Raw genomic sequence first — 16,444 nt, 5'->3', positions numbered from 1 at the left:
AGTATAATATGATCTTGTTGAAAAAAAAATGAGTCTGATCTTCCCTTGAGAAGATCAATTTGGATTGTTCACACTTTGACAATATTTGAATGAAATCAAACTGCAAAAAAAGAAGAAGAAGAAAATCAACAAAGAGGGAAATGATAACGAAGTCCACCACCATTGAAACACGTCTGGACTGCCCAAGGACATCTGGAACCCCAAACACAACCATTTAATCACATAACTCAATTGAACTTGGAATGCCATACCTGACGTTCGCACGAGTCCTTATTCAATTCTCGCCACTTGGACAAAATGCAACTAATTCATAAACGTGATTAGGGTCCGTAATTGTTCAGCATATACGTTTGCTACACGAACTAGGTCGATCGGTAGATGGACGGTAAAACGGCAACGTATAACGTCCAGTAATATGAACTTCAAAAATATACTGCCTACTTCATGAAAGTGAATACTCGAAATGTGAGGTGTTTACATATTATCTTCCATAAGCTAAAAAACGAAAAGTGTGTTATTGAATATTAATAATAACAATATGCATTATATAGCGCAAAAACTATTTCTATATATTCTTTTGTGCTGCAAGAGCTTCCCAGATGCTGTACATAATTACTATTGGAATAGATAGATTTTCAATTTTAATTTGAAATATTATGATATAAGAAATGACCTATCTCCTAGTGTTGCTTTAGTCTTGAGTGAGGGTACTTGCAGTGTGAGTGTATCTTGTGAGCTACGAAGGTGATGGTCATAAGATCGGGATTTTCATTTCAAGACATCCGAACTACACAAATACAAGAAATTACCTGTCTCCTAGTGTTGCTTTAGTCTTGTGAGAGGGTATTTGCAGTGTGAGTGTATCTTGTGAGCTACGAATAGCTCACAAGAATATTATGTTGGACGTTGCTGTTTTTTTTTTAAATATATTATAAAATAGCGTCTGTACCCCCAAACAAGTATGAGTTTAAAGTCACCCACCCTCCCCTTCCATCGCTATAATTCTGTTATTAAACATGCAGGTCAACGGAGTTCAGCGGAACAACCAATAAAACAGAGTCCGAAGCTTTTGGTCTAGGGTGGATCTAGGTAGGGGCGGGGTGATACCCATTTTCACTCTCATTAAACATGGCATGGCAAAGGAGTCCTCTGATTATTCATCTTACTTTAAGGATTAATAAGTCTTAAACACATATTTCATTGTCATAAAGTTGGGTGTAACAAGAGACTAAATGATATATACGCTGATTTGTGAGTACGGAGCCAGGGACTGTTTTAGACTTAAAAGACCATACGCTATGTGGCTATGACACTTCCAGGGTTGCATAATCTCTATACTAAAGTTTATATTATAATAATCACTTCTTTTTTGTCATATTTCTTCAGAAATACACTAATCCATGACGCATAGATCGAGGTACTTGAAAATTCAGAGATTTACACAAAACGAAAATAGAAATCGCCACCGGAGCTTTGCAGAATAAACGTATTAAAGATCGTACTTTATCCAGAAATTTCGAAACTCTGTTTTTACGAAATTCTGCATTTTAATGATCTTTCACAACCTGATATCGAAACTTTGAGTCTGTCACTAACTACCCTCGTTTCACATTTATTCAATTATGTTTTTCTCAATTTTTCATTTCTTTCTAAAGCCTCCTCTCTATAAAATGATTTGAGCACAAAGTGCATAGGGTGATGTAGTGTAAGCAAAGTGACTGATTGCTTAATACTGGAATAATTCCAAGGGAGTGGAGAATGTGTATATACCGTGAAAGCCAAAATCCGATTACCGGTGCGCTTTTTATAAAAAAACGGGATATGGTTATATTTTATCATCGTATTTTTGTTATCTTAATGAAGAGTATGAAGCGTTATTAAAATAACCATTGGTTCCAAACACGTGCGTTTGAATATATCCTGAACCTTCGTATTTGATGGTGTCGCCATGGTAACATCAAACAAACCTAGGATTACCGAGTCTTGCAATCGCTTTGGTACGAGCTAGAAAACAAATACCCACCTGCCTTTCATTCACATCAATAAATATCTTGCGGATTCATAGAAAATAAGCTGAAATGTCATTAAGAACATGTTGGGAAGGATTAAAGTTAAGTCTCTGTGTGTGGGCTTACAAATTGAGAATGATCAATCTTTAGATTGCATAGATCTATGCATCTTACCTCTCTTTTTTTCTTTATCGGCAATATGCCTTTAAGTTACAATTTCTACGATGGTGTATGAAGTCAGTCATTCGCAAAAATAATATTAATAAAGTACATTATTTGTTACTGAATCGTGCAAAGAACCAGAAATTTAGTTCACTCGCTTGGGTAGTAAAATCCGTTAATATTCCTTTTGAGCGTAAACAAATCATAGTTGATATGCAACGATTTTGGCGGTTATATTAACTTTAAAGTCTTCAAAACAAGGTTGTTTATAAAGAAATAAAAAGGGATGAGAAGAACGAGGAAAAATAATGCGCTATAAACCCAAGACATTAACATGATTAAAGACGTTGAAGTGGTATGTTACGTCTCTGAGAGAGAGTGTGGAATTTCAGGATAATCATGAAGATATACAAAACCCTTTTCAGTGAAAAATAATTATGATTTAAATACATGATAAAATACAAAATGAAATCAATATAAAATATGGTTGTATGTAGTTGTATTGAGAGCTATGGGGAAGAAAGAGGTGTACAATGTCGTTCTCATTGATATTCCGACGGATGAAAATGTTGAAGTGGTGAAATTATGCCCTCGATATTATAAGTTATAACACTATTCGTCGTCATAAATTCTCTTGAAGAGGACATGTAATCGTAAGTCTTTCTTTTTTTACTAAAATGCGTTCATGCTATATATATCTCAAAGGATTAATCCATGGAGAATTCTAGTGGAGTCAGAATAAATGGAATAATTAAGTGATTTCATTTTTTCATACAGCTCACATAAATGTTCTGATCATCGAGATTGAAAATATTAATGACAGTCTTGTATCAATTTACCCAAATGGAAACAAACTAAAACAATCAACAAACAAACAAGTGCAGATCCACCCCATTTTTACCATACCCTTTTCTCTTCCGGAAAGATTACAATAACCACTAAATGATATGAATCAAAGAGCAGATAAGCATTCGTACTTCGCCTTTGATATCACACTGAATTATTTAGAATGCAATTCGAGGAATATCAATAAGTTTTGTAGTTCTGTTACATGGAAATTCTAAGTTTGTAAGTTGTGACGCATCTAACTGACGAAAACACATTTTTAGGTCGCTTCCCTTTTTACCACCCTTTAATTTCTTCTAATTTTGTTATTCAAATATTTTGTAAATGTTATGATTTTCTATATTATTTTTCGAATAAAAAAGAAGATTTTTATTTCTGTGTGGCTACTTTTTATTTTTTCATGCCGAATAGAATTTCTTATTGAAACTTAACGGAAATATTAAGGGCACTATTATTAAAACAAGGGTTATTTTGACATCATTGGGACTTTTCGCCCTTGTCCCATCCCCTTTGTTTGTAGTTGATTACGGAACTGCCACTTTAAACAATCGACACAACTATTTGCATATAGTTTGCCAACAACTTGAAATCAAACTTAATCTAGTAATTGATTAAAGTTTTGTGTATCAGTGATCCGACTCCATGATTGAAGTAGGTTCTAGCAGATCAACCAATAGTATTCACATGCGGTTTTATTGTACTATTCAGGTATGTACTTTCTTATGACCAGGTGATTCCATGCATCATGTATATAGTCATGAGCTGCTTGGCTAAATCCATTTATTAACCCAGATCACATTCACAGAGTTTAGAAAGAATTTAATCAATGGTTGCATCGTCCATCAGTCACTTGACAGGGCGCATTGGGGAATAGGTGTAATTGAGATCTGCGGTAAGATTCTTCTAAAAGAAAATTGTGTTTTTGTTTTTAGTAACGGCAGTGCATCATTCATAGCCTATGTGAAACGGTTGATTCACTTTACAAATCGATAATTGCTGTCATTGTGGCAGTATACATGTGCTCTTGGTCCTAATGAATCAGGCCCGGAATTAAGCAAGGATCTGAGAACAATAAATAAAAACTATAACTGATAGAACACTCTTCTTGAACATTAAGGAACACGAAGCCTATATTATAACATGGCACATCGTCCTGGAGTTTTTCATGACATGACAAGGTTTTGTAAATGAGTCTGTGAGCAGAGCGTGGCGATGTATAATAGCCTGTAACTGTTTTTCGTGCAATCATTATTTGCACGCATGTCCAGAAATATTGACTGAAATGTCGGGTTATCTCGCTCACGTATACATAATTTGAACATGGATTCAATCTGTTTAAGATCTTTGAAGATCCGCTTTTAATATGTAGTTGCAGTGGACTTAAAGATGTGAACACTGGAAAAAAGTGTTAGGAATACCTGGTGTTATGAGAGGAAACAATAAGGTGTTAATAAACCATGTCGTTTGAACCTAACACCAAAATTGTTAATGAATAAACATACATAATGCGTTATAATAAACCCAACGGAAGAACGGGTGAAAGATTATTAGTGCTAAATTTGAAACACCAGTGTTTCTTGCAGCGTGATCTACCGAAGATGTGAAGTTACTTTGATGACACTCATTATACGTCACATCGTTTTCAGTTATTCCTTTACTTAAGGATCAATTTTGTAATTTGATTTTAATATTGCTATATTTAACAGTTTCAGAAAAAATGTTTAAGCTATGTTTGAATATGGTTACTTACCCATCAGTGTTGAGGCGATTTACCAGGGCAATGGCAATCCGGTATCTTCCGTGTGAACAGTTCGAATGACAATTGCATTGAGAATCGCGATGATACGCATCCAATTTTAAGGCCAAATGATAAGCTGAAAATATAAAGAAAGTAAGACTAATTGCAATGAAAAAGCGGACTAATTCATTTGAATTGTATATGCTAATGTCCGTTCAAATCTGTCATAACAATAATGACTAACAATGCTTACATAGCGCACATAACAATTATATTATCATGTCTTTATGTGTGCTTTGGAACGAAGAAAAGAAAGAGTGGAGAATAAACGAAAATTTGTTTACAGAGGAGCGATTATGTAATCAATGATAGGTACCTGTATAACTTTTTTTTTACAAACATGAATGTCTTCAAAAGGAACTTCAGTGATTTTGCAGTATCCACTATCAAGTAAGTCGATCCGAAGCTCAGCAGAGGACATTTGGAAAAGAACAAGCGCCGTAGAATTGAGTACTAATTTTTGGAATTACCAAGAGAGCTTTATTGTTTGATTTTTGTTGGGGTTACAGACTGTCTATTGAGTTCTTTGAGATAAGATGGCGAATATTATTGATAAGCATTGGAATATTCTATTCCATACGATATTTTACAGGAAGCCATGGTAGTGTTTTTTTTTTTAGGCTGGGTGTTATTTGTTCCCTGGGCTACGTATGCTCTTGTTATTTGTCTCGCTGCAGAGTTTTGAATCATTTGAACTTCATTTATAGGATAATGTGGGAGGCCGTACGATAAGCTATTACAAAAATCAATGCGTGACATAGCTTGAGCTCGAAACATTTTTTTGCGGTTTCTGTTGATAGAAATTCGCGAGTTTTCACAATATCCATTCGCACACTTAGATTTTCTTGCAGCCGTTTCGGCTGACCAATAATGACTGATAGTATTCAAAGAAAACCAAAACAAGGAGCTACATATGGTAAATTAACAGTGTGGTGTAATGAGGCAATAAATCTGAGAAGGTGGTGAAAGTTTGGGTAAAGATGCACTATTCTGGAAAATTTGCAAGCGAGTGGAGCAAATGAGCTGAAATCTTTGATAATACTATTGAATCGGTCGGGCTCATACGGATAAACAAATTTTGTTTGCCCTATTCTCCTTCGTTTTAATCATGTATGCCAAACGCCTGGCTGGATGCAGAAGGACGTCTTTAGTATGACTTGCCCGGGGATCGAACCCGCGACCTCCAGTTCATGGCGTGCAGGTAATACTCTACCACTGAGGCACCAAGTCAATCTTGTTGATATCCTATGACGCTTTCTTGTCTTGTTTTGTGAATCTAAGGAGCTAATTAGCTGCGTGCGCAATATAAAACACAAATATTACCACACCACTAAAATATAACATCACAACTAGGCCTACTATACTGAATCGAATCAAATTACACCATGTTCACACATTAATTTTACATCCTGTATAACTGGTCAGCCGAATGGTTGGGAATTATTTACAAATGCGTCAATGTGTTTGCGCCATGTGTATTGCCGCGCTATAAACACTTTGGGATAAATATTTGTTCCCTCCAGTCAACAGCTTTCAGAGTGTGTGAAGAAAATGTGTGAGCCTTCACTACAAATGAGGTCGTATTACTCATGCAATCAGCCGACAAATGACGATGGATCTTGACCTGATTTTATTCACATCGAAGCACTCGATAGCCCACTTTTTTTTCTTCTTTTACCTTGCATGTCTTCCTTTCTGTTAATCTATCCCTCTTTCTACCCCATACCACGTCATTTCTTTCTGTAAACATGGTTGAATTCGTAAACACCTACCATCCCCTCGTTCTATGTATCCATTTCTACAGGGGCCGTGGAAACGGTGAGGGTGGGGACTGGGTGGGCTTCATCCCCCCCCCCCCCACTTTTTTTTCCAGAACCATGTACAAAATCGTAAAAAATACCATCTGATAGTGATTTTTTTTGCATGGTCAGCCCCTTGTCTGCAGGCACAGACCCTCATTGGAACTTTGATCAACAAGTGTGCCTCCACGCAAAGACTAGCACATACAAAACTTGAGCGAGGGAGCCTTCAGTACACAAGGCATGAGTAGGCTGCACATTCAGACACTTGACTCGAGTGAAGGGTTTACCAAGCAGACTAGTCAGCCCCCCCCCCCCCCCCACTTTCAAAACCATTCCACGGCCCCTTTTCTACCCCCGTTTTATGTGCTTTTCTTATCAACAAGAATGATGATAAGATCTAAAGTATTTTCACTGTTGATGTCGTTATTAAACTCGACAAACAATTCGAAAGATACATGGTAAAAACACGAATCTATTTAGTATAAACTCACATGTTGGGGAAGGTCTAAAGGTTTAAAAAGTCTTTTAAAAAGGGGGTGTTGAAGTTAAGAGTATGGTGAAATGGCTCTGAAATTAAATTTAAAAGGTAACAAACAAGGGCAAGAAATTGTTTGAAGGTTTGCATGGTGGTATGTACAATCGCTGATGTGGTTTACGGTACACCATGTGAAGTGTTGTAGAAACAGTGGATAGGAGAAGAGAAGAAATGGATAGGCGAGAAAGTGGAGATTTGAGAGTAGAGTATTCTTTCTTGAAAGTAGTCCTGAAAAGGACTGTAAACCAGGAAAGATTGATGAGTTGAGAACAGCTTGAGTAGTAGAGCTAGTGAGGAGATGCTGGCTTGAGTCGGCGAGTAGAGATGATGAGTAGTAGAGAGACTCGACGTTTCGGGCAGGTTGACTGTCCGTCTTCAGGAGACGGACAGTCAACCTGCCCGAAACGTCGAGTCTCTCTACTACTCATCATCTCTACTCGCCGACTCAAGCCAGCATCTCCTCACTAGCTCTACTACTCAAGCTGTTCTCAACTCATCAATCTTTCCTGGTTTACAGTCCTTTTCAGGACTACTTTCAAGAAAGAATACTCTACTCTCAAATCTCCACTTTCTCGCCTATCCATTTCTTCTCTTCTCCTATCCACTGTTTCTACAACACTTCACATGGTGTACCGTAAACCACATCAGCGAAGGGCAAGAAAATTGATAATTAACTTCTAACGACATCAATTCTAACAGAGAGATGTTAGAATTTGAATAACTCAAATGTGTTCGTTTGAAAATAAAGATTCGTGCAAAATAAAAGAATGGCATAATGTCAAAACAAGTTTAAAGGCATAATTTCACTGACAGACGACGGCTACAAGTTACACCACTGTGTGTAATTTATATTTTTCCAGACGTATATCAGTCAGATATGATTATTTACGTCTGGGACCGACCTTTAACGTCACCATCCGAAAGACCTGACCAGGGATCGAACCTCGAACCTCTGCATTAGTTGGTACATTATACTGACAGCTTGGGTTGTACTAGCGAACGCAACAACGCACAGTCTTTCAGTCGAATTACGTCACTGCTCAATACAGCATATCAAATATGATTTTTCTTTTGCTCAAACAAAACATAGATGACCATCACAATGTAGAACTATGTATCCTTAGACTGCTTAACATGCAATGGCCGATGCTTTTTAAAACACAATCGGAAATGAGGTGCATGCCCCGCGAGCATCGCATCAATTTCGGCCAAAAATAGCTGGCACACATGCGGATCAAGAACATCTTCAACATGCTCAAATTCCTCTTCATCTGTCCATAGTAAGGAGCTGGTATTATCAGAGAGAGGTCTGGGAAGGGGAGGAATGGAGGGGATGAGTGTATGTGTGAGACAGAGAAGTTTGTCATTGCGGTAGAACAGTGTTACTCTGGATTTCAGATTATCTTGCCAATTCGTTGTTTCTCTCCAGATACACATGTAAATTTACAATCAACACCACAACCATTCAAGTCTTTACCACTGCCAGAGCATGTCTAGGTTTGTATGCCATCCCTACCATGCGCTATTATTATCAAAGATCGTATACCTACGAGTTTAGCCGTTTGGAAATGATCCAGCTTGTAAACTGATAAGCCTATGATGGGTAAAATAGTATCAGGATAATTTTCTATCAATTAGTTATCCTACTGATTAATGACAGATATTGATTTGTACTCGAGCACTTTTATTGTGACCACAGAATGTGTCAACAGAAACTCTATATTCTGAAGTCCAGGCCCGGATTCCAGGTCAACTTAGGCAATGGTCCAACTGTGTGTTGAAGTTGTGGAAAGTCATCATGGTATAATCATTTAGCTTCAACTGAATAGAATTGATTTCAATACCCAGACAATAATGTAATGAACGATCTAAACAGCATATGAGCTGATAAATCAAGCCTTAACTGATTTTTGGAGGGGGAGTCTGAATATTATCATGCACAGTCAATTATGCCGTGACATAACCGGTTGCTTCACATCTACCGTCGATGTGATTTTGGTCGGATATTTCATCACATTTTCATCATTCAACTTATCAATACCCAAGCCTAAAAAAAAAACAGGCCAATATGACGGTCTGTATCAAGGCACCTCAAATTTCGACCCAAGGGCCATTTTATAATTACACACGACTGCATGGCGAACAGTTCCTGTGGAAATGACTTGTTTTAATGAAGGCGAAGATAGCGATTTTCTATAACGCTAATAGAATCGTTGCACTGAAATACTGGCTTGTTAATAAATGATCGGATTTCAAATGAGGTAATCAGGGGAAATACTATGATTGAGGATTGTATGCGACATACAATGCAATTATAGTAGTCATCATTCCACTTTCCCTGGTCAAACGCATGAAACGGAGAAGAATACCTGTGTAATTGGACAACTCAACAGTGAGCTCAGAGACATTTAATGTATCGCTATATCACATGGTATTTCCAAAACTTTAACAACACCTGGGTACCGTAACACAAATTTTAGCGATTAATCGTACGCTTGATTTTCACGATTAATTGTATATTGCGGTCAATGCAATCGATGGTAATAAAATGTTCTACGATAATTTTTAAGATTTGTGTTACGGGCCCCTGGTGTCTGCAAGACGCCACGGGAAAGAGGGGAGGGGGCGAGGATGATCGCATTTAAGATTTTTTTTCAAGTAGTGAACAAAATGTAAAGGAGAAAAACGAAGGAAAATGAACAGATACGAATAAAGAATGAATAAAAGTGAGATGTCTAAGCCCTGTAAACTCAACTTTTTATCAGCTCCGTTTTCGAATTGATAAAAAATATGACGTCATAATTGGGTTCCTTTGCACATCCCGCGCTATTAGAACATCCCGACGCCGACCCTGGATGTCTGCTAATCATAGTCCATTCCCTGCTCAATACAGTCTGCCTTCAACGTTGGCTACCAACACAATGTCTCAAGGTTAATCAATAGCTGCCTCATCTTCAGGTCTAACACTGTCTCCCAGACTGTGAATAACTTGAACAAGTACATGCGCAGCATTATTTAAATTCTTAGCATGGAGCTGATATACCTTTAAAGAATTGAACGGTCCCGGTCCTCTTTCCTGTGACGTCAGCACTCAATTCTTCTCGATCTTTCTGGTGAGAAAAGTGGTTGCATTCATGGGTGGTGCCACGGTATTAGGAGCGGGGACGTAGTTAGGGTGAGCGCCGGGATATTTTGGGAGGGGGATACTTATTTAAAGATGACGTTAATTTTTTTTTTCTCAAATGCATTAAAGGGTTTTACAGAATCACAGGATCCAGACTTGAATCTCCTTCTTTCTTCATACCCCTTTCTTCCTCCTTTTTCTCTCCTCCATTTTTGATACTTGAAAAACCGTAAAAGGTGGGGTCTTTATAAACATAAAGAAACTAAAGGTGACTCGACTTTTGATTCCTACATACCAAATCACGAAAATATATATCGATATATCGTTTTACAAAAAAGTCATTTCTCACCGATAAAATGCATTGTTTTTTTTTTCGTCATCACCCCACTATTTTTTTTTATTTTCCACATAATTACAATAGTTGGGATCAATAGAAACTTCATAGGGGAGATGCTCGTCCCCCGACCCTCCCCCCCTCCCTCCTCCGTGATACCGCCTTTTGATTGTACCGTCATGGCACCTACATAATTACTATACATCCAGATCGATTATTTTACTTCTATTACGCATTTGCAAAGAATAATGTTTTCTTCAAATATGTAACATTCAGAATATCAATAAATCTTTTCAGAATAGCGTTTCATAACAAGAAATCGCGGATATAGAGAACGGTTCAAAATACTTGGAAAGGAAATGGCAACTTTACGAAAGGCGGCCATTTGAATATTGCAGTTCTTTGAATATCGGGAGATCATTCATCAATCTTCTCCCCTCACGAAAAGTCCAATTAGTCCACAAACAGGTCTCAGATGTGCTTTATTTCGGGGTCTACACGGGGTCGAAAGTGATTGAAAGAAGAACGAAGAGGACCGTGTTTATTTCGAGATCTCAAATACGGTAAAATGGCGCGCTAAATATATTACGCACCCGGGTATATGTTAATATTAAGAGAGAGAGCATGCTAGCGACGCGTAACAATTGACTAGAATAGTGGGGAAAGTCAAAGCTTTACAAGTGATACAAGCCTAATGATCATGTGAGATCAGAGTTTTCAAAAGTTTCAGTGCTAATCAGTGTTACATTATTTATGTCTGATATTTAGAAAGTCTTGCTTTTCGTTAAAAGGGGCCACATTAAAAAAAAAAGTACTTATACACTGCACATATAACGGCCTCAATCAATTACCACCTTTAAATTTTGCCAGAACTTTGTAGCTCTATTTTAACACTCTACCAAACCAATTTAGCCCCATTGATTGTAAAATTAACCAAATAATTCAAAATTGATTGAAAACGAATTGACTTGCCAGAATATTCCAGTCATCAGGAATGAACGAAATAAGCATGATAAATCGTTTGAAACGGCAACAATTCTTCTATTTAGAAATAATAAATCTAACATGATAACAATAATAACAATAAAATGATGTAAAATAACTCAGATCTGTCAACATCAGCACAACTCGTATTATTCTATACGCTATATACTCATAACAAGGAGATCTACATGTTCATACCCATGAGTTGAATAATAATCATCTAGTTGTACTCTGTATGTATCCGTTGGGTTTTATCGATTAAAATGCAGTATTATTTTGAAGGTAGAACATGGCTCCAAGATAATGAGAACATCTTGCAAAATGACTAACCACAGATATTGTCTTGGCAAGAAGCAGACCCTGCCCTATCATAATACAGTCAAAACAACATCCCTTGAACCATTTTATTACCATCAAGGTATAGTAAAGATTACCAAAGTGATTACTTTCGTATCAACCTGCCGTTGCTTTATTTGTAACATTATCCATGCATCTGGCACCTTATAAACCATGGAGGTCCTTTTTTTTTACCTCCATGATCAAATCCGTGTCTTTGCGGGGGATCAGACTTATTTTTCATGGATATTGGCGTCAGAGAAACTTTGATGGAACCGAGAAAAAAACTCTCGACTTAACTCAGAAGATGAAGAACTAATCCATCTGTTACTGATTGACGTTCGCACTGCAGGGACCTATAACCTTCGAAAACTTAAATATAAATCTGAAGCAATTAGTATCGTGCGCTTTACGCATACGCCTAGTTCTGCTTGTATGAATTACCTGCAGAAAGATAGGCCTGATCGCTGTCGGAAAATAACATTTTTCTTCTGTCAATACAATTTCTATTTTCCCCTATTTGGTTGTCATGGTTGCTGGTGACTTCAGTTTTCTCTTTTGTTATACCATACCTTGTTGTTCCCTTGTTTCGGACTTCTTAAAAGAGTTTCGTTTAGAGGACTTGTTAGACGTTTATCCCACAAAGTGTGCTTTATCCGATAGTTTCCATGGTAACAGTCAGACGACGTTCTCCTATGCTGATGAGGGGTGGGGTGCAGGGAGGTAACCTTTTTGGAATCGCTTTTTTATTTTGTAATGGGTTAGCATGCTAACTTTCATAATCATTGCCCGATTAATACATAAAACTAGTGCAGATTGTGCATATTCACAAACAAGCAAGAGAGAGAGAGAAAGAGGGGAGAAGAGAAGTGTTTGAAAACAAGGGGGTAATCTGATGTTATAGTAACTTTCTTAAAAGTGCATAATGAAGTTATACAATTTCTTCAACGATCGCCGTTGCTTTGAGTATATACATAATTCTTTCCGAACGTAGCCTCTTTATTTTTTGTCTGTGCTTATTTTTAGAAGTACGTTTTGTGTATTAAAAAACACTCATTTTCTTTTTGGGTTCTTTTCCTAACACCTCCCTGCGTTTTTCAAAATCACTCCCCTGTTTTTGCATAATTAATTTTTAAAAGCAATGTTTAGTGTAACATCTGTAATATTCTTACTTCCAAGTCACGTCAAAGCCGTTGTACTTGCGACATTCACCGTGAGATAAAAGAAAAATGAGAAGAATGAGAAGAAGAATGAAACTTGACGGTCACGAAGATGATCATCCCTTACTGAAACACATATCATATGCATTACTCGGAACTGGGCATATCATCCTTCAATTCTCTTGGGAGAGAATTTGATATCTTATACCATTGAGCCTAGCCTTTAAGACTGATCGACCATCTTTGCTCTTGATCGTTATTAGCACCCCGTCACACCGAGAAACACCAAGCAACCCGTGCATACGGACGATAACACAGGCTATTCGCATTTAATGAGATTTTAATAGGCCGGACTGGTTTTGGTTCCACATAAAGTGCTTTTTAACCGAGGGTTTTCACTATTTGATTCCCGGCGGGTGTTTCATAAAGCTGTTTGTAAGTTAAGAGCGACATTAAGAACGATTGGAGAACCTTTCTTACGCGCTAAATAATCACAAATGAACATTATTTTCATAGTGAATATCATTTACCACTAGAAGGATCACAAGTCGTTCTTAAACTCACTCTTAACTTACGAACAGCTTTATGAAACAGCCCCCGATCCAAATTTATTAGACTACTTGCAGTAGGGGTGGTGCACTTTAATTTAGGAGAGGAAATATAGGAATGCATTGATGAAAATGTGATGAAATATCCGACCAAAATCACATCTACGGTAGATGTGAAGCAACCGGTTATGTCACGGCATAATTGACTGTGCATGATAAAACGATTATGTGACGAAACCACAACACAATCTGTTTAGACAAGAATTCATACTCACCCTCCATAATGTTATCCAAAAGCCATATTGATTTTTATTAACAGCACACAGCACAGGAAAAAATATATATGGGATTTGTAAATTCTAAAAAAATGACAAGCAAAATTCTTTACTTTACGTAACAGAATGATGATCATAAAAATTAATATAGGAAGTGCGATGTGAGTCCTGTTTACTTAGAGTGGGTCGAATGGACTTGATTCTAAGCACTGGAACTTTAATAGCCGAAAAGAATTACTTTTGTTCTCGATAGCGTTTATTAGCGTTTATAGAAAATGATTATCAATACATTCACATCTTCATCAGATCATAGTTCAAGAAACAAACATTCACAGTCAAATCTTAATTTAAAATTTGAACGCGACGCTGTTTACATGAACCTTACAATAGTTCTTTAAACAATTTTCACAAGCGTTTTAAATATTTAACAATAAAGTTTAATTTCTAATATTTAATTCTCAATATATTAAGCAAGGTTGGTTAAACTGTTAATCAACTAAAGTAAGGTTAACATAGTAAACAGCGTTATATAATTTTTCAAACGAATGTAGCGAATTTGAGATTTCGACCAGGATCGTAAAGGTTTGCAAAAGGTAAGGGGTGCAAGAAAGTTCGTAAACAGTTTTGTTGCAAGAAAGTTCGTAGTTTTGTTGCAAGAAATTTCGTAGACAGTTTTTTCTCGTTGCACATAAAATTGAAGATGTTTAATATTTTTTGCGAATCTATTTTTCCGCGAACCGTTGCTACCGTTTTCAAAACAGTCGTCAGGCTTTGCAACTGTTCTAAGATGGAGTCGCTGAAGTTCTTTTTCATTTGCCAATGATAGCGACCAAATTACCACATGACCTCTAAATAGAATCGATCTGCTGGTAAAAAGTGTGTCGAACGTTTGCAAACATATTTTTAACGTTTGGAAGCAATATGAAAATATATTTATCATTTTGATAATGCAAACAAACATCCGTAGGAGTTTGCGACACTTGTAAGAAAAGTTTGCATATCAAAAACTCGCAACATTCGTAAGCATTTGCCGCTCAGTGATATATGCTCAAACAAAACGAAAGACATGATGATTGTATATATCTAGCCCAAATCGATAAATGAACGAGTATGTGGCTTCTTCATTATCTGCTCATACTAGAGGCCAGACCACTAGCGCTTCTTCTTTGAAGCACTCATACATTATGAGGTAACGAACGGGGTTTCATAAAGAAACAAAATATATGAGTGCGAACTAGTTCCCTTTCTTACTGAAGTTTTGTTTCATCAATAAAATGATGAGTAGAGGAAGAAGTGCAATTCACATTCCATTCAAGACCTTAATCTGTGCATGCTCGTCATCATAGTCGAGTCGCATGCACATGCAGCAATCAATCTGTTGTTTTTCGATCAAGTCCCTCGGGGGGCTCACCAACAGACCAACATGGCCCAGTCATATCGGCACAACCGATATTAACCAGAACAAAAATAACCAGAAAACAATGTTGGCTTGTAGTAACACTGATGCTATGATGTAGTGAAACCAACGAATCCGTCTCCAGGACGATCAAAGCGATAGAATGGCATGTTAACATCAGTCGATTTCGAGAAGACTCCAATGGTTTATCCAGTTATTTGCTAAACGCCCATTTTCTCCTATTATGCGCACAGGTTTTAATTTAGGTTTCAAGTAATAAAATTCCGAGATATGTTTAGAATTGTATCAACAGTGTGAGATACAGACAATATTACCAAACATTGATAATGTCTTATATAACTTTCATCTACCTATCCTAAGAACTCGTTTTGCTCAAAATCCTTTTTATTCACCGCCCCCAAATTTTGGAATTCCCTCCATAAAGATGTTCAACAGGCCCCCTCCATCCACTCCTTTAAGAGAAAACTAAAAATATTTCTGCTACTGTCTTACCAAAGTAATTAATTAGTTTGTAGATTTTTAGTATTGTCTAAGCACGCTATTAAGTCACACTCTCTTTGATCCACGTTTGCACTCTCGTTCTAGCCCCTTTCCCCCTCTCTCTCTCTCTTTCTACCCTTTCTCTCTACCTATATATCTGTGTGTGTGTGCCTCCCTCTCTGGGTGTCTCTTCCAACTTATCTTTGCCCTCTCTCTCTCTCGCTCCCCTTTCAGTACTTTATTCCTTCTCTCTCCCCTCTATTCTTCGTCATGTCTTTGATTTCTTTTGAGTTTTTAGTATCGTCCCGTATCTCTGTCATCTTTTTATTATTTCTCGCTATTACTCACCATCTTATTATTATTCCCATAAAATATTGTATTTTAACTTATCGTATTTACACTTGCGAATGAGTCCCATTTTTTCAAATGTTTAATATATTATCTTGGGGATCCACGCTCTACAAGCAATGCTTGTTAGTGGATCCCCTCATTTCCATATCAGATTTTGTTAAAACTACTTTACAAATGTTTTGGAACTCGTAATTGATTTGTAATCATTGTTATCATATTTCATTTGTATTTGTTTATATTTATGTATGTTTGATTTGTATTTGCTTATAATGTTAATGGAAAT

The sequence above is a fragment of the Lytechinus pictus genome, chromosome 10, assembly GCF_037042905.1.
Source record: "Lytechinus pictus isolate F3 Inbred chromosome 10, Lp3.0, whole genome shotgun sequence".
Lineage (NCBI taxonomy): Eukaryota > Metazoa > Echinodermata > Echinoidea > Temnopleuroida > Toxopneustidae > Lytechinus > Lytechinus pictus.
Note: the sequence above shows the minus strand (reverse complement) of the source record.